Source organism: Felis catus, chromosome D4 (genome assembly GCF_018350175.1).
Source record: "Felis catus isolate Fca126 chromosome D4, F.catus_Fca126_mat1.0, whole genome shotgun sequence".
NCBI lineage: Eukaryota > Metazoa > Chordata > Mammalia > Carnivora > Felidae > Felis > Felis catus.
The window spans coordinates 47,862,779-47,885,822 of NC_058380.1; the positions used below are offsets into that span (position 1 = coordinate 47,862,779).

Sequence of the window (23,044 nt, forward strand, 5' to 3'; positions counted from 1 at the left end):
TTATTAAATGAAAAAGCAGAAGCAGGTCCCAAGTTTGTACATATAATTCTGTGATATATATTAATTATATTATATTATATTATTATTATATTATATTATATTATATTATATATATTCTTCAAAATATGTAACTACTTTGCCATGACCTTAACTTTTGGAAGGGCATGCAGTCCATGATTAGAAAGTCTTAAGAGATGGAATGCCTACAAGTGGTTCAATACTGTTCTTTGCCTTTTGCCTCAAGTCATTTTTAGGTCCATTATGAGTTCATTTGGATGGAGATCAAGGAGTCTCTTCTATCTGGGCTGCTTTCTTCTCCCCATCCTTAATGTTCCTTTGTCTTCACCCTTTGGCTGTTCCTTCAGGGTTAGGCCTCTCTCTCCTCTTGGTCCTTAGATTCCATTGTTTGTTTTAGAAAAAGCTAGTGTGTGTGTGTGTGTGTGTGTGTGTGTGTGTGTGTGTGTGTGTGTGTGTGAGTGTGTGTATAAACGGCATAGCTCAGTCCTGCCTCATGGATAAACATCCACAAGAGAAACAAACCTTTCAAATACTAAAGTGAAGGGGCTTTTAGGATATAATTGTTCCTTTTGTCTCTCTTCTTCTATTTTGCCAACATAATTTGGATCCCATAATGATATGGGCACTTGCTTTTCCCCAAAAATGAGTGAGGCAAGAAGGAAACTCTACCATCCTATATTTCCTATAAGGAAATGGGACCAGAAAGGAATCTTTAAGCACCAAAAGATTTATTTATGGTGCTTGTATTAGAATGGAATATTGCATTAATTTTCCTCCCTTTTTTCTAATTTCCAAAGTGTATGTAATGGTTATAATACTTTTATAATAAAGAAAAATATATAATAGGAAATTATGAACACTTAGTGGATGAAGAGACTTCTTATATTCCTGATTAGGAAGTTGAATTCCAGGTTAGCTCAATGAGGTGTCCAGGAACAACCAGTGAGTGGTAGAACCAGGACTAGCATCAGGGAGGAAACATGTTCTAGTAGAAGGTAGATAAGTGTTGAAGACAAACCTCAATTCTTAAAATGGTCTTCACATTTTCTGGCTGCATTTCATAGGGAAGTCTTTTCCCCTCTCTTAGCCTCAGTTTCCTCATTTATAAAATGGAGACAGCCGGTTGGATTGTGATTTCCATGTGCTTTATACACGATCGCACATGTTAAGTGTCTGGCCCAGATACTGCCACGTAATGGGTAATCAGCAAATATTATCTCCCTTCCTCTCCCGTTGTTCTGAATTCTGGTGCAGAGCCTTACCAGTGTACCAGGCAGCAGCTTCTCTTGACTTACTGTATTTTCTTTATTATACTGATGATACACAATGCTTTGTGTTTTAGCTGAATTGTGTTCCTGCACCCCCTCCCTCAGATTCATAAATCTAGGCCCTAATCTACCTTAGAATGTGACTGTATTTGAAGATAGGGCTTTTAAAGAGGTAATTAAGTTAAAATGAGGCCTTTAAGGTGGGCCTTAATCCATCTGACTGATGTCTTTATGAGAAGGGATTTGGATACATGGAGAGACACCAGGGCTGTGTGCACACAGAGGAAGGCCATTGTGGGGACACATTGAGAAGGTGGCCATCTGTTAACCAAGAAGAGAGTCCCTTGGTTAACAGGGAAAAACCCAACCTGCTAACCATTTGATCTTGAACTTCTAGCCTCCAGAACTGTGAAAAAATAAATTTCTGTTGTTTTAAGTCACCCAATTTGTGGAATTTTGTTATGGCAGCCGTAGCAAATCACAGCAGATGCTTTGTAATCATAGCATACGATCAATAATTTCTTGATGAATATGATTTTTATTAGAAATAAAACTTTGTTTTATATTTCTTTTATGTCTTCTGTGGAGGCCCAGCTATTAAGGTTACTGACAACTATAATGTGATAATGAGGATTACATATGATCTTTTTTTTCTTTTGCAAATAGCAACTAGAATTGTCCTTTTTATGAAGTTATAGGAGTAAATGCAATTAAAGCTGAAAAGATTATTCCTCATTGCCTGTCTAGACATGGGAAGAGAGAATTAAATCTTCAAATGTAATTTCAGAAATTAAGATTAATGACCAGGAGTATATGATTCCCTCACATGCTGGTGACCTCATGTTGTCTGAGAGTAAATGTGGGGGCTTCTCACTATCTTTGTATTAATGAATATGATTAAGTAATTTTAAATATAGTCAGGATATAACATTAACTCATCAGTGTTGGAAGTTTGCCTTGTGTTTTTCAGAGGACCGAAACCAGTCCATCATGAGAGAGAAAGTCAAAGGATTTTTTACTGAGTTTTAAAAATTACAATTGATTTTCATTTTCTGGATTATGGGAAATGTGGAAGAAAGTGAGTTATCTTAATTAATTTATGGACAGGACATCAAGAGATAAAATTTTTTTTTTCAGGGTTTTCAATGTTTGCCAAGTCTAAGAGCTCAAAGGAGAATTTAGTGATAAATGGAAAAAACTCTGGACAGTAAGATATCAAATTTATTACTGGCAAAAATGCAGAAAATAGTGTTGAAGGAAGTAGGGGGCTCCTTCTTTTTGACCCAACATGGTCTTTGCATGTCCCCTCTTGCACATCCACGTACACATACATGCATACGAGGCACATTTTTCTAATGTCTTGCCATTACCATAACTTGCTGAATAATCTTTGGGTGTTAATTAACACCTCTGGCCCTCATTCACATTTATAAATAAAAAGCGTTAGAGTAGATAATCTATTTTTTTTTTTTTTTCAACGTTTTTATTTTATTTTTGAGACAGAGAGAGACAGAGCATGAACGGGGGAGGGGCAGAGAGAGAGGGAGACACAGAATCGGAAACAGGCTCCAGGCTCTGAGCCATCAGCCCAGAGCCCAACGCGGGGCTTGAACTCACTGACCGCGAGATCGTGACCTGGCTGAAGTCGGACGCTTAACCGACTGCGCCACCCAGGCGCCCCTAGATAATCTAGATATACTTTAGCATACCTTCTAATTCTAACGTTCTATGATTCTGTTGCATCTGGAGATGTGGCCAAAAAATGAGGGGCTGAAAGTGATGTCACTTAGGGAAGCTACTGGTCATACTGGGTCTGCTAGTCTCCTAAAGATAATCTCTGCAGAGGGTAGAGAGACCTAACACCAAATCTTAAGCTTCAAAATGACTGGAGAGCTGTTTAGTGCTCAATCTCAGAACCAGAGAAATGACTGTGGGAGGCAGTCAAGATATTTGTTGGATGAACAACAAATGTTGTTGGATCTCGAGATCATGAGGACGGATTAATGTTTCCAGTGCTGTTTTGGACCTATATGATTTATTATGATGTCACGTGGTCATATTTTTCAGGGTCATGTTGACATGTCTACTCAATTATTACACATGATTAGAGGATTAGAGAATTATAGAAATATAATCACATGTTGCTGCTAAACTGAAAATGATCTAAAATAGCAGAAACACTTTAAAGAACATTTCATTGTTTTTTTCCTATATAGAAAAACAATAAACTTTGTTTTATCCTTCTTTTCCAACCCTTCCTTTTGTTTTGTTATTATTTATTAAATTTTTAAATGTTTATTTATTTTTAAGAGAAAGAGACCGAGTGTGGGCAGGGAAGGGGCAAAGAGAAAGGGAGACACAGGATCTGAAGCAGTCTCCAGGCTCTGAGCAGTCAGCACAGAGCCCCATTCAGGACTAGAACTCGTGAACCATGAGATCATGATCTGAGCCAAAGTCAGTGACTTAACTGACTGAGCCACCTGGGCACCCCTTGTTTTGTTTTGTTTTTATCACAATCTATAGTCATTAGGAAAAAGATGTATTTTCTGAATGTAAACGTCATGAGGGAAGGGGTATTGTATGTCTTTTTAAAAATTTTTTTTAATGTTTATTTATTTGAGAGAGGGAGAGAGAGAGACAGAGTGCAAGCAGGGGAGGGGCAGAGAGAGAGGGAGACACAGGATCTGAAGCAGGCTGTAGGCTCAGAGCTATCTGCATAGAGCCCAACGTGGGCTCGAACCCATGAATCATGAGGTCATGACCTGAGCCGAAGTTGAATGCTTAACCGACTGAGCCACGCAGGTGCCCCTATCTTTTTCACGCACCTAGCGATCATGACAAGTAGAGCTATTTAAAAAAAATTAAATTCATTGATTTATTTTGAAAGAGAGCAGGGCAAAGGCAGAGAGAGAAGGAGAGTGAGAATCCCAAGCAGGCTCCGTGCCATCATAGCAGAGGCCGATGTGGGGCTCGATCTCAGAAACTGCGAGATCATGACCTGAGCCAAAATAATGAGTCGGGTGCTTAATGGACTGAGCCACACAGGTGCCCCAAAGAGAGCTATTTATTAAATGAATAAATGAATACTGAAATGTATAACCATAGAAAGACAAATGATATTTGGCTCACTTTTCCTCAGTACTGGGGAAAGATAGCTTGGAAAGAAGGGATGTATGTATGTAGTTATATTTATAACACATTAAGAGAAATATACGGATATTGTTGTTATAATAAAAAATAAAATCTCTGTCTGATGATTTGTCTTGGTTAAGTTTGAAGGAAACTGCTTATGACTGAAAAAAGGCAAAATTAAAAACGATTGGATTTCTAGCCATTCTTTTAAAAAGCCTGGTTGATTTAAAAAGGGAATTTTCGAAATATTAGCCATATGGCAAGAACTAATTAGAGACAACAAAGTTACCTTGAAGTATGGCGTGCCTCAGACACACCTCTTCTGGCAGGTAGCTTAGCATTGCTCTTCTCTCCCAGGTCATTATCACACTTCTCTGTGTGTCTGAGTTTGGTGCACACTTTCTGTGACTTAGGAGCCCTGATGTAGCTGAAAAGCTATATAAGAACAATCATCAGAATAAGAACCAGCCCTGCATTCTGACTCAATAAGGATAAAGAGGAAATCAGCTGCCTAATGAAGCTCTTTCTCTGCCCCCTGCCATTGTGAAAAATAGAGGCTAGTGTATTCCATTATGAATCTGTATGTTTCTCTTCTCACCCTTCCTTGGCCTGAGAATCAAAGGCCATTTCTGACAGATCTGACCCTCTGAGTTCTCATCTTCACTCATGCCTTCAACTATCACCTCTATGCAGATATCTCCCCAGATCGATATTTCAATTCACATCTCCCTCAACCCTTGCTGCAATCCTGCACCCTAACAGAACCATTTTCATTTTTAAAATGTTGTCCATTTTGACCTTATAGTTGCATACTTTCAGAGTCAAAAATCACATACACTATCTCATTCTGTTTTTTTTCCCCCTCAAAAATCAAATCATTAAAGCCCACAAATTGGACTTTTACATTTTTCTTCTTAATGAATATGTTGCAGGGGACTGAGGTACTTTTTTGGGGAAGTAGGGAGTATCAGAGACATTTGTCAGCTTCGTTTCTTGTTTCCTGAATAAAAGGACTGAGTAAGCATGACATATACATCACTTTAATGTTGAGGATGCAGAGTAAAATTTTTTATTTTTATTTTTTCAACATTTATTTATTTTTGAGACACAGAGAGAGACAGAGCCTGAGCGGGGGAGGGGTAGAGAGAAAGGGAGACAGAATCTGAAGCAGGCTCCAGTCCTGAGTTGTCAGCACGTGAGGCCTGAGCCCATGAACTAGGAGTTCGTGACCTGAGCCGAAGTCAGACACTCAACCGACTGAGCCACCCAGGTGCCCCTAGAATGCAGAGTAAAATTTAAGAGATTTATTCTCTCCTCGAATTTGACTCTGAAAATAACTTGTACCAATATTAGAAACATTGTATCCTCAACCTTGGAATCACATGGTTTCTGCAAATTTAAGACATAGAAGTGGTTGTGATTGAAAAACAATATTTAAAGAATGCAAAAGAGGAGCTCTTGTAAAGACTGTTCAGTCATACATTTAGTTTATATTCAAAAGCATGTTTTTGATCGAATATATCTAGGCACTATTTATATATCTCAGAAAATCTTAAATATTTATATAGGTCTCAGAAATTCTTAAATATTGTAAACTACAACTTAGTCATGAAATATGTCCCTGACTTACCCAAATCTCAGATTTGAAAAAAAATTTCAACTATCCGTCTGTGATCCATAAAGTCTGAATGATACATGATCCGTGGTGCTGGCACTTTACTTCTGCAGGGAATAATGTCCTTCTGAGGTCTTTCTCACTTACAGGGTACTTCTCTCTACCCCAGCTATCAATCCTCCATGAGCTAATAGTAACCCTGGCAAAGGGAGGCCAATGAGTTTGCTCTCCTGGCCTTAAATATTCTAGAAATGCATTTCCCTTCGTCTAGCCATGCAAACAACATCATCATCTCCCATCACTGACTATATACCGGAAGCATTCAGGACTCTGGGTTTATCTTTGTCTAATTGTATGATACCTCCCTACTTCATTATGGTTTCTATTTCTTTATATAGTATGTCACTCTGGAGCCTCTCCATGAAGAATTTGCATTGCTTCTAAGTAGAATGGGTCCCTCTTGCCACCTAGTTTGACCCGATTTGCCACCAGAGGTGTAGAAAACTTGCCTCTGGGTAGTTGTACAACGAACAGGTTTTAGCCATAAAGCGTATCTTTTTAAAGCATTATATTTTGGAAAAAAGTCATGAAAATGTATTAAACTGATTTTTGAATAATTTCATGAAGGTGTTTGACGAGGATGTTTGGCAGCATATCCAGTGAGAGACCAAAGCAAAGAATTCCTCCACGTCTCTTTCTTTGGAAACTTAAGATTTTTCTCTCTTGTGCTATATTTAGATGTGTGGCATGTCTAATTTTCTGCTTCTGTGCCTCACTGTGCTTCTAGTGCTTATTGTAATCCAGCTAAAGTGTCAGGCCAGAGTGTGAAGAAATCTTGAAGTTCCTACCTGAGTGAGCCAGCGTGTAGCAGTCTGAGGACCCTCTGTATTGGACCCCTCTCATCCTGCTTTTCACCGAAGCATTCCTGACATTGTAAACGGAAGTCAATACAGCCTTTTCTCAATAAAGGAGTTCTAAAAAGTTAACTCAAAGTGTTTCATTAATTCTGCAAGACTCAGAGTAGCTGGGAAGTTGGTGATGTAACCAGATTGATCAGATGGTAACAGCTGCCAATTAAATTTAAATAAATTTAGTTCAGTTCAAGTCAGGCTGATTCAATTCCATTAAACTCATTTCACACACATCTACTGAGTGCCTATATAGTCACATACAGCATTAGGTTACGAGTGCATAGAGATGCATAAAATACATTCACTATGTACAATCTAACAATGAGAGCAAGCATATAAACAAAATAAATTGTAATATCATTCAATAAGTAGAATAATGGAATCATATACACAATGCTGAAGTACTTAATTTTGAGAAGGGAGCTATAGTGAAGGACTTCTCAACAATGCTTCCTGGAAGGAGTGATACGTAAGCAGGATTTTGAAAACTGACCAAGAGTATGTTAAGTGTCAGGGTGGGGTCAAGGTTAGGCAGAGGGAAGACCATTCGATACCCTACTCTAACCACTATGACCTTGGATAGGCTCTTATGCATACAACACTGACCTTGGCTGTGTTCACATGCTTTTTCACTTCAGCTATTTTTTAAAAGATGAATATTTTTTCTGCAGTTATATTAAAAACAAATGCATAAACCAAGAGATAAATGGCTTTGACCTGGGATGCTATGCTACAACACGAACAGCATCTTCTGGATTTGTGAAAAGTGGTAAACTTAGTTTTAACCATCATTCAAAAGAAGAGCAATGAAACCAGTGGGAAAATAGTAAAAATGCAAAGTAAGTATGAATCAAGAGACTTGAGTTTAATTCCTCATTCTGACACCAAGAAGCTTTTGATTTGGGTTAAGTTGTAAATCCTCGCAGGCTGTAGATTTTCTCATGAGTCAACTGAGGGGATAACTAGGAAACTCTATGGTCTTCCCTACCTTTTAAAGCATTCTCTACTTCTATAGAATGGCCAGGACAGTGAAAATAACCGAAGGCAGGCAGAGTAAATAGTAGAATGAGTGTAGTCTTTGGAGTCAGCAAACTTCACATTGAACCCTGTCTGGATTTTGTACAAGTTGAGAGATCTATGGGGCAAGGGCATCATTTCCTTAGTTATTCTTATGTGCAGAACACCTGTTTTATAGCATTGTGTGAATTACTGCAACAACATGATCAAAATACCTACAGAGTTCCCTGCACATAGTAGGTACTCATTAAATGTCAATTTCTATTTCCATCTTCTTTTATTCTGAGTAGCAGAAACTAGTCAGTCTTTTTTAAAGGGACCCTCCAATATTTGAAATATCGATCTGGGGAGATATCTGCAGAGAGGTGATAGTTGAAGGCATGAGTGAAGATTGTTGTTATAGTTTAATTATTCTCCGACTTAGAGATTGCCCTGTCCGTACTGTGGCCAAGATATGCTAGATTGAGCAGAGTAGAGAAGTGGAATAAGGAGTCATAGAGCTATGGGATATTTGATGACTGTGTTGTTGTTGTTTTTTCCTCCAAAGGGAAAGTCATTTCACAAACTTGTGCCTTAGTGGCCTCAGCTGCTTTTCTGTCTCTCATGACCTTTCATTTCTGCCTAATTATTAACACTGATACCATGCAACTCGACTAGTCAGCACATTTGCTGATAAAGGGGCATTTCTTACACAATAATTCTCTTGCATTTTACTTCATAGCCAAGATTTACTAACCAAGATTTGTAAGGGGGGGGTCCTCATATGAAGATTTCTGTGCTTTGATAAGGACATACTGTAGTTCATTTGAGAAAAGATAGTACCATAAATAATATTACAAGAGGCAAGGTAGCTCAGTTGGTGCTAAAATAAGCTGAGTGTAGAGTTCGTAAGAGCTAATGTGGATGCCCCCACACCTCAGTTCCTCCTAGGGACTTGCTATTCTTGTTTCATTCTTTTTTATCAAGCACTTCAGGCCCAGTTTCACAGAAGCTGAAATCCTTTGCTTTTTGTGATGTGTGTGCTTTTTGAGAAGATGTGACTAAGGGCACCTCCTCATGGAATGGGAAAGATCCTTCCATTTCTTATCAAATGGTATGATAACATGTGATCCTTACTTTACTAAGGGGTTGTTAGAAATGATGGCATAGATGTCTGCCTGGTATCCTGGGAAGATCAGGGACTGAAAATTCAGACAGTTGTAAGCTCAAAGCTTCTCTCGTCACTTAATAACTGGGACTTTCCATTATAAGTTTAATTCCTCTGAGACTTGGTTTCCCCACCTATAAGATAAGGCTGATAATAACTTCTGTATGAGCTGTTGAGAGATACATTGAGATGACATGTGTAAACTGCTAAGCAATATCTCTTGCATAAAGTAGGTCCTTGTTAAATGGAAGCCATTAAAACAAAACAAAACAAAAACAAAATAAATGGAAGCCATTAAGAACAAAAAATGAGCACAAAATAACAAAGACAAAGTGTCAGTAATTTCAGTTGTGGTTTTTTATTTCCCAACAAATGAAGGTCACAAACGTCCTGTAGGAAGAAATTGGCTGGAATTTCAATTTTCAGTCCTGTTTGTTGAATAAACCAATAAATAAATAAATAAATAAATAAATAAATAAATAAATAAAGCTGAGCTAGAGAATCTGTGAGATAACTTTTTTCCCCCAGTGAAACGGAATTTGGCAAAAGTTTTCTGGTCATAAAGGTAACTACTGAGAGAAGGCAGGAAGATTTATGGGACATAAGTAACAATCTTCCAGCGCAGTAATGGTATGTTGCAAGCAAAAATAAGAAAAGCCATTGTAAAACATTGAAAAGGATGTTACTGTGCAGGTCTGGGGTACGTGTTCAAGAGACCATGTTGGTATGAGTGGCCAACATGAATATCTGTGATGATATGAATGTGCTGTGATTACCTGACTGATAGTGAGCTTGCTAATGTGGCTGGCTGTGGTGGAGGGTACCAGTGTGGAAAGGTGGGTATAAAACTGCAGTCACTGAGACCGTGTGTTTTTATCCTGCTGTACATTTCCCACAAAGCCAAATAACTGGTGAGATTGGTCTTTGAAAAAGCAGCCAGTGACATGCTATGCTAATAATCCCAACCTTAAGCCTTCAAAATTGTTATATACAGCTCCTTAGAAGAGCAGTCAAAGGCATTCGATGAAAAAAAGGAGGGGCAGCTTTTTCATTGTCAAATAAGTTTGGAAATGCTAAATGTCATGTCCCCACCAAGGATCATCACCATATAGATTAGCGTATGAAAAGCTCTGAGAAGTCCTGAAGTTAAAAACAGCTGATTAATTACGGAATAGTTCAGCGCTTCCCTAATTTTAACACTGGCATTGTTTATCAAGGAATTTTTAAATAAACATCCTGTTGTGCTAGTGATCTCGAAAACATACTTGGGGAAATCCTGTAATTGGCACTTAGGAAAAAGATAGAATTACATATATGGTAATAGGAAGGAGTAAGTTCTTTCAGGGAGACAGACATTTACAATTTTACATCTCCGGAAATGTACTCTTCATGCTTTCTCAGTGCTGGTATTTTAGTCATTTGTGAAGAATGTAGTGGAATCTTTTGGTGCTGGCTTATGACTAGCTGAAATAAGTTTCTTGTACGACAGCATGGAGCAAGAATCGGTTATTTCATAGTTTTATTTTGCAGATTAAGGCACCAGAGCTAGGTCTCATTGTCTGATGAAATCCTTTCGAGGTTTTGTTCTATAGCTTTCAAGTCCTGATGTAGCTTTCTTTTTAACTAAAACTATTTTCTTAATTTGAGCAATTCGCTGGGTTGAAGAAAACTTGTAAGCACTGTTAGTACTTGTCAGGAGTAAATGGGACTCTAGAGAGTTCTTTGAAATAGGAAACATTTGAACAGAATATCATCTTGCTTTCAGCTGTTTGTATAGATGCAATTTCTGCAATTCTATACCTCACAGCTCGAATTCCTCTTCATCTGTGTCTCAGGCTTCCATCAATAATCCCTCTGCTCAAACACACTTGACAAGAGAGGTAGAGTAGACGCCCTTGCAATATCTTCTGAATGTTACTCAGCAGTGATGTGTAATCGGGCTCATAAATTTTAGGAAGAAAAACGTAAAACTGAAGAGGGGATTCAATCCATATGAATCCACATTGGACAAGGGTAGTGTGAGGAGCATTTTATAAAATCAGTTTTTGATTAGACAGTGGAGATTTTGTAAAACATTAAAAAAAACAGTGATTACAGATTCTTATTAGATATATACATCATCTATATATGATAAATGTGGTATTTATATATAAAATAAAATCTTCCTACCATGTACTGTAATGTATGAGAGAACTGGCTGTTTTCTAGATCCAATTATATTCACCTTACACAGTGTGATTTCTGATGTATCTTCCCAATCGAAAAACTTTACAGTAGAGTTGTTATCCCATCTCATAACATCAGTATTGGAAAAAAGAACCTAGTTTGTATGTGTTAAGTAAGACACTGGATTCTTGCTGCCTTTCTGAAATTCAGGAGAAATCTGTACTATAGCCCACAACTATTTAATATTAAAAGATTAGGAAAAAATAATAGACATTCTTTTCAGACAGTGAAAAACGTTAGGTTAATTGTATTGATTTGGATTTTTCTGTTGACTTGGTGAAAGTTGTTAAAAAATTATTCTAGTTACTTTAGAACAAAATTTAAACAATAAATATATTTTTAAAGCTATGCAGTTTATTTTTCTTTCAATTTATACTAGAGCCATGTACTCTACTAACTTTTCATTATTTGTTTAAGAAGTAACATTGGAACTTTATGGGAAATATACTATATATGTATATTTAGCCTGGACTATTTTTCCCTCCAGTCTCATATGTTTATGTTTCCTTTATGGTTTTAGTTACAAAATAAAAAAAATACTATGTATTAAGCATTGTTTGGAAACAGGAATGATGAGTTTATAAAAACTTTTGTCTTAATACAAGGAATAGAGAAGTCGAGGCATATGACGATAGGCTTCCACTCTACTTTCTCTAGGGCAAATTGCACTGTTCGAGGAATTCCTTTAAGCTCACAATTATAGCAGATAAGCATTATATAATTTCACAAGAATATCCATATTGACTAATTGAAAGAAATTACTTTAAAAGTTTTGAAAGTAATGAGGCCTGAAGGCCCATTTAACATGAACTCTACTCTGTTGAATTCACAGTCATTCTTCTCCTTTCATTCAACTCTTCAGAGATTAGAGAATTCCAGCCCATTCTGGAAGAAGTCACTGTCTGGAGTGCAGAAGGCTACTTTGCTCTCTGTGTCCACTTAACCTTTGACTGCTCCGAGAGCCTACCAAGTGTCAATCAGGGCTCAGTGGACACAGGTGCCTGGGGAACAGGACAGAGCAGCTCACCTTACCCAGGACATCAGACCATCTCCAGATGGCAAAGAACTTCTGAAGTTATGAACTAACTTGCTTGTGATGCAAATTAGTGACCTGGGGCGAGATGCTTCATTAATGTTCCTGCTCCCCTGAGCCACCAAGGTGTCAGAAGTAGGACTGCTTACTCTCACATTTTTTCTCTCTGTAATATGTGTTAACGACCCTTTATTCTCATAGAGATGGTCCAATCAATTGCTTGTGGCTAGTTAATAAACTACCAAAGCAGAGATGAAAATTAGATTCCATTTAGAAGAAAACAATGTTTACCTTTTCCCATGGAAATGTGTGAAAAAGCTTTAGAAAATTCTGTGACCATATATAAGGTCTCAGAGGAGACTGTGATTAAAAATAATAAAAAGGAGAAATATGAGTTTCTATCCAGATCACTATTTCATTTTTTTTATCCAACAAGTGATGAGAAAAATTATGCGAACCCATGCATTTGCCCTGAGTTATGATTGTATTATATTAACCTCAGCTGACAATATCCTATATTGACTTTGGCTTACTTAAAATTCTGCCTCTTGGGTATAAACACACATCTAAAATTGACTCAGCTCATTTCTATCTTGCTGAGGTCACTTTACCAGTTACTCCCAACTACTGAACTTATTTTATGTGTTCTCTTTTTTTAGTATTACATTCTCAAATTTTTGGCACCTGGGAATTTCTCTGTGATGGTTTTATTACTGAATTCAAGATGCGTAGTTACGATCAGCTCTTATGGCTAATAAGATGCTAAGATGAGCTAACAGGGTTTTGCTTCTTCTTTTGTTTAATATGGATGGAATGGGTCTGATTACAGTGAACACTGGCCAGTCATTTGCCGGGAAAGTGGTCCCATAAAGAATGGGTTGTCTTTTTCCATAAATTACCTCAGCAGGAAAAAAAAAATGCATGACAGTTCACTATGGCTGTCATCTTGGAATCCAGGTAGCTCATATGGAAGAAGTAATGATCTTAGCAATGTCTGAGAAGGATACTTCTGAAATTTCACTACTAAAAAGAACAGACGCTAATAATGAAGATATAGGATCAGTAAATATTTGAGCATCTATATTATATCGAGTGCCATTTATTCAGTTGTGTTGCTTTTCAATAGAATACACTAGGTCATTTAGTGCCAGTGTGAAACCATGGAGTGTATTTTCTATAACAAGTGGGAAGGCTCACTTTTCTGTTCAAATTGACTGAATAAGCTACTTCCAGCAGATATTTAAGTCCTGTGGAATTATCCTTTATTATGTATCAGGGGGACAAAAAAGAAAGGATTCAGAGAGGAGAGGTGTGAGTCATTATGTGAGTTTTGGGGAAGTGTGAACGCTGGGTGATTCTTTATTCTAGTATGAGCGGTACTTTGAAAGATTAATTTAAGACTAATCTTCTTTAAAAGTTCATGATAGTAAAGGTTGGGATAGATTCCATAAATGAAAAATCATTTTTGTCTAGTTATAAAAATTGCCAAGTTACAATTTCAAAATTATAAAAATAGCAATATAATTTGAATTCATGGATAAACTCCACATGTTATCAAATGCATGTTTCTTTTTATTTTTTTATTTTTTTGGCTTATTAATTATAAGAAGGGTACTCTCTAATTGTTGTTAGAAGTGAAGTACCAGATTATGATACTGATGCAATTTCTATAACTAATTTGATCAAATAGATACACCAAATTAATACAATTTCAGGTATATGGAAATACTTATTTTGTTGACAGATATTGGATGTTAAAATAGTCCCTCAGCATGATTTGAATATATAGTTTTGTAAGTTTCCTATGTAGCTTGAAGGGCTATGAGGGTCAGATTCTTCTGATCTCTATAACAATAGGTGAAAATCTGATATAATGCTGGATTCTTACAGCTGAAGAAACACTTTTACTGTAAGCATAGGAATAATCTGGGTTTTTAAATTTTGAATTAAATATGTAGATAATATAAGTTCTTGTTAATTTAAAATAAACTTAAAGTATATGTACTCTGAGGATTTTCCAAAAGGATAAATTTAAGTTAGAATAAATTTAGCTTCACTTGGGAGACAAAAAGTGGACTTTTCAGAATAAAAATCTATGCCATGGAAAATAGCTATTACTTTCACTGATTATACACATTCCATGGCAACTGCTTTGTTGGAGTCTTGATGTCATTGTATCAGTGTTGAAGATTCTAGCTGCTACCACTAACGGAAGAAAAGAATGAGGCAATTTAATACAGCAATGTATCTGCACAGGATGCCCTCTGAGGTAGCTCATATTTTTGAAGGATGTGATGGAAGGCAGAACAAATAACTGAGAATGAACTTGGAAGAATAGTGCCATGGCTAAGTGGTGATTAAGCAGCGATGGAGATAAAAAAAAAAAAAAAAGAACATGAAAATGATTTCTAGTCGGTTGACTAAGAAAAATTACTTTCTTGGGAAAGTAAATGTAGTTGGGGAGAAAGGAGTCGGGTTCTTATTTACAGTCTCTACTATGTTTAAGGGCTTTAGTCTGTGCTTCCATTTAATCCTCAGAGCAATATACATAAGGTGGGTATTTAATAGACGAGAAGGCAGAGGCTCAAAAAGATCAATAATTTGCCTCAGTTAATATAGTGAGGATGTAGAATCCAGATTTGTTTGGCTCCAAGCTCATGTTCTTATTCATGACACGTAAAATTCGGTACATGACCCAAAACTGCTGCTACTAAACTTTTAAAAGTTTTGTTTTGCTTGAATTATGTGTATATTATTTATCTTTTCTTTTAAGAATCATTTCTGAAATCTTTGCTTGAATTTACTCTAATTTCAGTAACTGTTTTGAAAACGTCATTGCTTTATATAGTAGCTCTGCTCACTGTAACATCTTTCACTCTCAGATTCTTCATGATTGGAACTTCCTTTTGGTTCTTGGTCAGACGGAGTATGTCCTATGTAAGTATTTGTAATAAGGGCACTAGGATGATACATTTCAAACTTTTGTGTATTTGACAATATGGTTCTGTTGTCTTCCCGAGCAAATACCGCCTGATGGGAAGATATTCCTTGGGAAATAATCTTTTTTCCACTCCCACCTAAATTTGTAATAATTATCCCAAATATAGTAAGTCAAGAGAAGCTGCTGCCTGGTACACTGGTAAGGCTCTGCACCAGAATTCAGAACAACGGGAGAGGAAGGGAGATAATATTTGCTGATTACCCATTACGTGGCAGTATCTGGGCCAGACACTTAACATGTGCGATCGTGTATAAAGCACATGGAAATCACAATCCAACCGGCTGTCTCCATTTTATAAATGAGGAAACTGAGGCTAAGAGAGGGGAAAAGACTTCCCTATGAAATGCAGCCAGAAAATGTGAAGACCATTTTAAGAATTGAGGTTTGTCTTCAACACTTATCTACCTTCTACTAGAACATGTTTCCTCCCTGATGCTAGTCCTGGTTCTACCACTCACTGGTTGTTCCTGGACACCTCATTGAGCTAACCTGGAATTCAACTTCCTAATCAGGAATATAAGAAGTCTCTTCATCCACTAAGTATATTTGCTTTATTATACTTATACACAATGCCTTGTGTTAGAGCTGAATTGTGTCCCTGCCTCTCATCCCCCAGATTCATAAATCTAGCCCCTACCCTCCAGTACCTTAGAATGTGACTGTATTTGAAGATAGGGCTTTTAAGGAGGTAATTAAGTTAAAATGAGGCCTTTAGGGTGGGCCTTCATTGCTGTACATATTATTCCATTATACAAATCTGTTACCATTTATCTATCGATCAATGTGGGGTTTCTTCTAGCTTGGGGTTATTATAAATAATGCTGACATGAATGTTCTTATATACATCTGTTGGTGCATATATCTGTGTACATACCTTTTGTTACTATGTATGTGGGTTACATTCTTTCAACTTGAGTAGATAATGAGTTTTCCAAAGTGGTTAACCAGTTTACATGTCCTCCAGCAGTGACTGAGAATTTTAGATACATTACATCTGCTGTGCTCTGAATGTTTCTGTACTACCCCGCCTCCCACCCCCAGTTCCTGGATTGAAATCCTAGGGCCCATTGTGATGGTATTGGGAGGTGGGGCCTTTGGGAGGTGATTAGGTCATGAGGGTGGAGCTTTCATGAATGGGATTGATTCATGTGTCTCTTATAAGACTCCACACGGTTCCCCCTGCCCCACCTTTCTACCATTTGAAGACCCAGTAAGAAGGTGCTGGCTGTGAACCAGGAACAGAGAGCCCTCACCAAAACACAGCCATGCTAGCTCCTTGATCTTGGAATTCCCAGCCTGCAGAGCTGTGAGAAATAAATATTTTTACTTTATAAGCTACCCAGGCAGTTGTAGCAGCCTCTATGGCCTGACAGCCTCCTTGCAAACACTTGGCATTGTCAGTCTTTTAATATTAATAATTGGCTGTGCCAATTTATATTCTTATCAACAGTGCATGGGTGTCCCCATTCCTCCACCTTGTAACTGTTACAGTGCAGAAGACTTGTCCAATTTTTATCAAATTTATTTCTTGCTATTTGAATTTTTATGCTACTGTAAGTAGTACATTTTGAAAGCTGTAATTTAATTGAGTGTTGCTAGGATATATAAATAAATTCAGTGTTCTATATTGATCAAGTACTCCAAACCCAGGTTAAATTCACTTAGTAATTTTAATAATTCGCTTGTGGAGTCTTTTGAGTTTCCATTTATACCAACTTTGGATAGAAATGATGACAGTGGGCATCTTTGTCCTATTTCCAATCACAGGGATACATCTTTTGATAATCACCATTTAGCTACCCTTTATCAGACTGGGGACATATATTTATATTCTTAATTTGTTCACAGTTTTTATAACAACTAGATACCGAACCTCGTCACAATTTTTTGTATCAGTTAAAATAACATAATATTATTTTTCTTTTTCTATCAATGTGGTAAATTTCATTGATTACTTTTTAAATGTTAATGAATCTTTAATCCCTGAAATAAACCCAACTTGGATTTATATATCCATTTCTTTTTTAATGTTTACAGGATAAGTAAATCCTGATACTGTTTTTTTTGGTGTGTGCTTTTCTTCCATTTAAAAAAAGTAAATCTTGTTAATATTTTATTGTTTTTATTAATATATTTTTTTGCTAATTTCTTTTTTAATTTATTTTTTTTTTTAGTGTTTATTTTTGAGAGAGAGAGAGAGAAAGAGAGAGAGAGGGCGAGAGAGAGATGGAGGGAGTATGATCTGGGAAGGGACAGAGAGAGAAGGAAGGAGGAAATCTCAAGCAGGCTCCATGTTGTCAGCACAGAGCCTGATGCAGTGCTCGATTTCTCAAACTGTGAGATCATGACCTGAGCCAAAATCAAGAGTTGGATGCTTAACTGAATGAGCCACGCAAGTGACCCTCCTTTTTGCTAATTTCTATATTTATTTCTGCTTTTATATTTATCATTTCTTTCTTCTTGATTTTTTAGGTTAAATTTGCTATTTTGTTACTTCTTTAAAATTTTTTTTTAATGTTTATTTTTGAGAGAGAGACAGAGCATGAGCAGGGGAGGGGCAGAGAGAGAGAGGGAGACGCAGACTGAAGCAGATTCCAGGTTCTGACATGTCAGCATAGAGCCTAACATGGGACTCAAATCCACAAACTGTGAGATCATGACCTGGGCCAAAGTCGAACGCTCAACTGACTGAGCCACCCAGGCACCCCTGCTTTTGTTACTTCTTGAGACAGATGCTTTAATCATGAATTTTCACCCTTTCATCTTTTCTAACTTATAGATTCAAGGCTATAATTTTCCCATGGCTTTAACTGCATCTTGCAGTTTTATTTGATATGTCACATTTTAATTATCATTAATTTAAAATATTTTAATTATATTGTGATTTTTTTAATTGACCTATATGTTATGCAGAAATATAATTTAATATTTTTAACATTTGGGGACTTTTGATTTTTCATTTTATTTTCTTTTTCTACCTTTATCTCCACTGTGTTCAGAGAGTGAACTCTGTAATTTCAACCTTTGACATTTGTTGAGACTTACTTCATCTTCTCAATTTTCCTAAATGTTAATAGGCACTTCAAAAGAATGCCCATTATGTAGTTATTGGATTCAGTGTTGTTTATATGTCCTAAGATCATGTTTTTAAATCATGCAGTTCAAATCGTTCATATCCATACTCCTTTTTTTTTTTTTTTTTTTTGCCTGCCTATTCTGTTATTGAGTGAAGTGGGTTAAATCTAGCAATGATTGTGGGTTTGCCTGTTTCTCCTTTTAGTTCTGTATATTTGAGTCTAAGTGATTGTCCATCTGAGTTTAGATGTATTTTGTTTTCTTGGTAGATGATGTTTTTGTCATTATAAAATGTCCTTGCTTATCTTTAGTGATGCTTCTTAAAATTTCTTTCTCCAGGAAGTTATTTTCTTCCTACGATTTGAAGATTATTTTACTGTCTGCTTTCTTTCATTGTTTCTATTGAGAAATTGGTTATCAAACTTACTGCTTCTCCTGTGAAAGTAACAGGTCTCTTTTCTCCAGCTGTTTTTAAGATATTTCTTGGTCTTTAGTTTGCAGTAGGTTTTTCTCTAAGGCACTTAGGTGTGATTTTCTTGTATTTATCCTGCTTGCCCTTCTTAAGTTCTGACATAATGTTATTTTTTAATTTGAGAAAGTTTTTGTCTATTTTATTTGCATATGTTAGACTTTTTCAACACATGCTCACTATTTTCCATTTGTCTCTTACAGTAACCTTTATTTTTCTTCTTTGTATTTTCTCTGGCTTTAGTTTGTATATTTCCTTTTGATTAACTTTTTCTGTTCACTAACATTCCCTTCAGTTACATAGAGCTACTATGAACCCCATGTATTGAGATTTTACTTTCAATAATTATATTTTTCTCTTAGCATTTAGAGTTATCATATTTTGTATTTTCAAGTTCTCTTTGTTTTAATTCTCTATTTATTGACTTAGGAAGGTAATTTGAAATAGTCTCGTCGTTTATTTCTGGAAATAAAATTCCCAAATAGGATTTTTAAATAGCTAGCCAATCTTAATTTAAACAAGTAGGTCGATATTAAGTCTAATAATAAACTCTTGAAAATGATATAGAAATGTGTCCTTAATTAATACATAGATTAAAAAACTTACTGAAAGATGGCTTGTTAATAAGCCACTTTCATTCATTTGAGAGATTTCCAGTGCTCTTCCTGTACTTCTTTTATTCAACACATTATTGGCTATTTATGTCTAAAATCTTACCACATATAATTCAGGCATTGGTTTACATAATTATTGTAAAGAAATAGAACAATGGTTCATGATGATTAGATGAAGAGTAGCAGCTTAAAATTTAATGTCAATAAACATAAAATCCTGATTTAATATCAATAACTAGCATAGTGACATTTTATATGAAAACTTATAGAAATTTCATTAGCTTACCTAATTATTATTTAGCTATAAGGGACAATATTGTGAGCCTGTTTCTAAATCTAGCTAATAAAACCTAATTTTATAGTGATTATATCAATGCATTATTAACTCAGTTACATTATAGAAGAGTTGGATTTCATTCATCTCTTCATTCATTTAGGAGATAATAATTAAACATATACTCAAGACAAGGCAGAGTCTTGAATTCATGGGGTGCTGTAAAGATATGGCAGATAACCTGCCCTAAACAAAATTATTCTAGCAGAGGATACTGTCATTCTTCCAAAATAACTGAAACAGTAGGCTAATAAGCTGTAAGTCTACTAAAAAAGATGGAGTCATAAATTGATGTTGTGTTTTATTTGAGGGAGAAAGTGATTGCTCTCAGTTATGTGAATCACAGATTTCATCAAGGAGGCAGCATTTTATCTGGTGTTGAAAATGTAAAAGTTGGATATGAAGGGATGGAAGGCAAGACATTCTAGGCAGTTATGGTGGAGTGGGAAGAAGATATACTTTAGAATCAGAAAGATCCCCATGTTCAATTGTTGGTTTCACTAACTAGCTATGAGTCATTATTTGAGTCAGATTTTAAGAGCATGTCTTATTTCCATCATCTAATTCTATCATGCTACATCATCTTCACACCCAAAACCAAAGAACGCATAAGCTCTGAGTATAATTTTGTGTTTTAAGAAACTGTGAAAAACCCTTAATGTCTAAGTTTGATTCAGTGATCATCCCATTTTCTATTTAGAAAAGTAAGAAACATAACTATCTTCTTTCTAGATTGCAATGACATATCTTCGGTGGTTAAAAATTGCCAAGTAGTTGTCTTATTCTTGGAAGGGAATCAAGGTAATTAAAAAATTCATAAAACTATCAAATCCTTATAGTGAGAAGCTCTCTATTTTCTTTATGTTTCTTGTATTATTAAAAGATGATTGTATATTTTATTAGGGATTCAGAGAAATAGTTTCTGTCCTGTTAATTCTGCATAGTTATATGTAATAGTGACATAATATGTTAAAAGAGGTTCTCCCAGTTTCTTTATTATAAAATTAGACTTTAATTTCCAAACGTTTGATATTTGTGTTAGGATATTTTTCCTAAACTAAGCTTTTTTGGAGGAATGTTTAATGTTCTTTGTGAAGTCTCTCTACCCTCAGTGTTAGATGCACACAATAAACAGCTATCCCTTATATCCAGGTTGGCTTGGTGAAACATGAGTTCCAGTAGAACATTTCTGAAATAGGGATCCTAGAATTTGTGCTCATTTATAAATTTGAATTTGTGATAACTTAGGCATACATTTTCTCTGGCTTAAACAGGGAGGAGGAAGAAGAGAGAGGGTAAAACTCAGTGCTGTCCATGCATGAAATTGGCTTTGGTAATTGGCTTTGGCAGTACTAAGGTACTAAACTACATTGTTTCATGAAATGTGAGGCTGGGAAAAGAAGGAGTAATTAGTCAGTCACTTTGACTTTTTCGACACGGCTTAGCATTTATTACTGTTTCCCCCATTGCCCTGACCTAAATCAATGACCTTTAAACTGGAATATATTTCATTGTGTCTCCTTATAACCCCTCCCTTTTCTATCTGTATTGCACTCAAAGAAACAAACAAAACAAAACACACACACACACACACACACACACACACACACACACACACACGCTGATTCAAAGTATGGAAAGTATCGAAAACACCTACTCATCTTTGGGAAAGGGGCTATTTTTAAAAAATGTTTATTAATTTTTGAGAGAGAGAGAGAGAGAGAGACAGAACATGAACAGGGGAGGGGCAGAGGAGGAGGGAGGCACAATCCAGGCAGGCTCCAGGCTCTGAGCTGTAAGCACAGAGCCCAACGTGGGGCTCGAACCATGGGCCACAAGATCATGACCTGAGCTGAAGCTGGATGACCAACCAACTGAGCCACCCAGGTGCCCCGAAAAGGGGCTATTTTTAACTCCACTAAAACATTGAGAAGCAATGTCTATGACAAAAAAATGTGCCTTATTTATCTCAAGAAGTATAAACTGGGCCACTTTATTGTTAAGGTGAGAGGTATAACCTCATTTCTTATAATTTTAGTTAGATATAATTCATTCTTAAACCAGTTTTCTTTGAGATGATTAAACAAACTAAAAGAAAAATAGAAACTTTGAGAGGAAAAGAAAAAAGATTTTTCCAATGAAATTATCTTTATCTTTCATTTTGCCATAAGGCATGCAGATTTGGAATAGGTTAGTTTTTAAAAACCAATCACTACATATGAAATTCAATTTGTAGTTTTTAAAAATCATTTTTATATCATATAACACCTGGTGTGAACCAAAATTGTCCAACCCCCCACAGGTTTAATACTAGACTTACAAAATCAGAATACTTGAAAATTAGGGCCCAGAATTTCACGTTTTTAATATGACCCTCAGTATATTAAAAATCTCAGGAATTCAGAAAACCATTGATTTAAATGGATTATTCTTTCTTAAAGAAAAAAATCCTATTGTCATTATACCACACAAGGATAATGAGATCTTTTTATGTTCTGTATTTAATTCCTGAATGTTTTTATGTAATGAGAAAATGGAGAAATTTTATCAGAATTTTTTTGTGAAAAAATTAAATGCAAGCATAAGTTCAAGCTATCACACACTACTTTCTCCTCAAATTCTAGCAGTGAAAATAACTTATTATTTTTAAAAAATTTTTAAGGTTCATTTATTTTTGAGACAGAGAGAGACAGGACGTGAGTGAGGGAGGGGTAGAGAGAGAGGGAGACACAGGATCTGAAACAGGCTCCAGCCCAGAACTCAATGCAGGGCTCGAACTCACGAACCGCGAGATCATGACCTGAGCCAAAGTCAGATGCTCAACCGACTGAGCCACCCAGGCTCCCCTGAAAATAATTTATAACAATGGAAAACAATGTGGACCTCACAGTGTTCAAACATAAGATCAAAATCTCTGAGGGCCAGAAAATGAATAGAAAAATTATATGAGTGGGACTGAAGTCATAGACTTTCTGGTATCTTGGTCCACTACACACAGGGGCAGCCAGGAATGGGATATGCTTAGGGTGAAGGTGAATAAAAGCACTCCAGACAAGATGAAAGGAAGGAAAGGGGCAGATGAAAATTAAATTTACTGTTTGAAATTAGGACTTTGGATGAGAATTTCATGCAGATAAGGGAAGCTAAAAAAGTTTATTTCAGATCATTGCTAGCAGCTACAGCA

General features: G+C 36.2%; 3 long non-coding RNA genes across 8 annotated transcripts in view; 2 read left to right on the plus strand and 1 right to left on the minus strand.

Annotated features, from left to right (window-relative positions):
* LOC111557498 overlaps nucleotides 1–7,019 on the plus strand; it is an 88,820-nt gene extending 81,801 nt beyond the window's left edge. Inside the window, exon 3 of the long non-coding RNA XR_002737542.2 lies at nucleotides 6,821–7,019. This is a non-coding gene — a long non-coding RNA (uncharacterized LOC111557498). The remainder of the gene's footprint in view (nucleotides 1–6,820) is intronic.
* LOC123381780 lies at nucleotides 4,707–16,403 on the minus strand. Of its 2 annotated transcripts, none has more exons than XR_006589212.1 (3): nucleotides 16,243–16,403; nucleotides 6,882–7,100; nucleotides 4,707–4,853 (listed from the first exon to the last, which is right to left on the minus strand). It is a non-coding gene; the product is annotated as an uncharacterized LOC123381780 (long non-coding RNA). The 2 variants fall into 2 exon arrangements; XR_006589213.1 differs by lacking the exon at nucleotides 4,707–4,853 and adding an exon at nucleotides 5,500–5,694.
* The window catches only part of LOC102901354, a 121,424-nt gene continuing 113,622 nt past the window's right edge, over nucleotides 15,243–23,044 (plus strand). For 2 of the 5 annotated variants that reach the window (XR_006589206.1, XR_006589209.1), the window contains exon 1: nucleotides 16,379–16,674. This is a non-coding gene — a long non-coding RNA (uncharacterized LOC102901354). Of the gene's footprint in view, nucleotides 15,305–16,378; nucleotides 16,675–23,044 lie in introns of those variants that run through there. The other 3 variants (XR_006589208.1, XR_006589207.1, XR_006589205.1) reach the window with 3 other exon arrangements.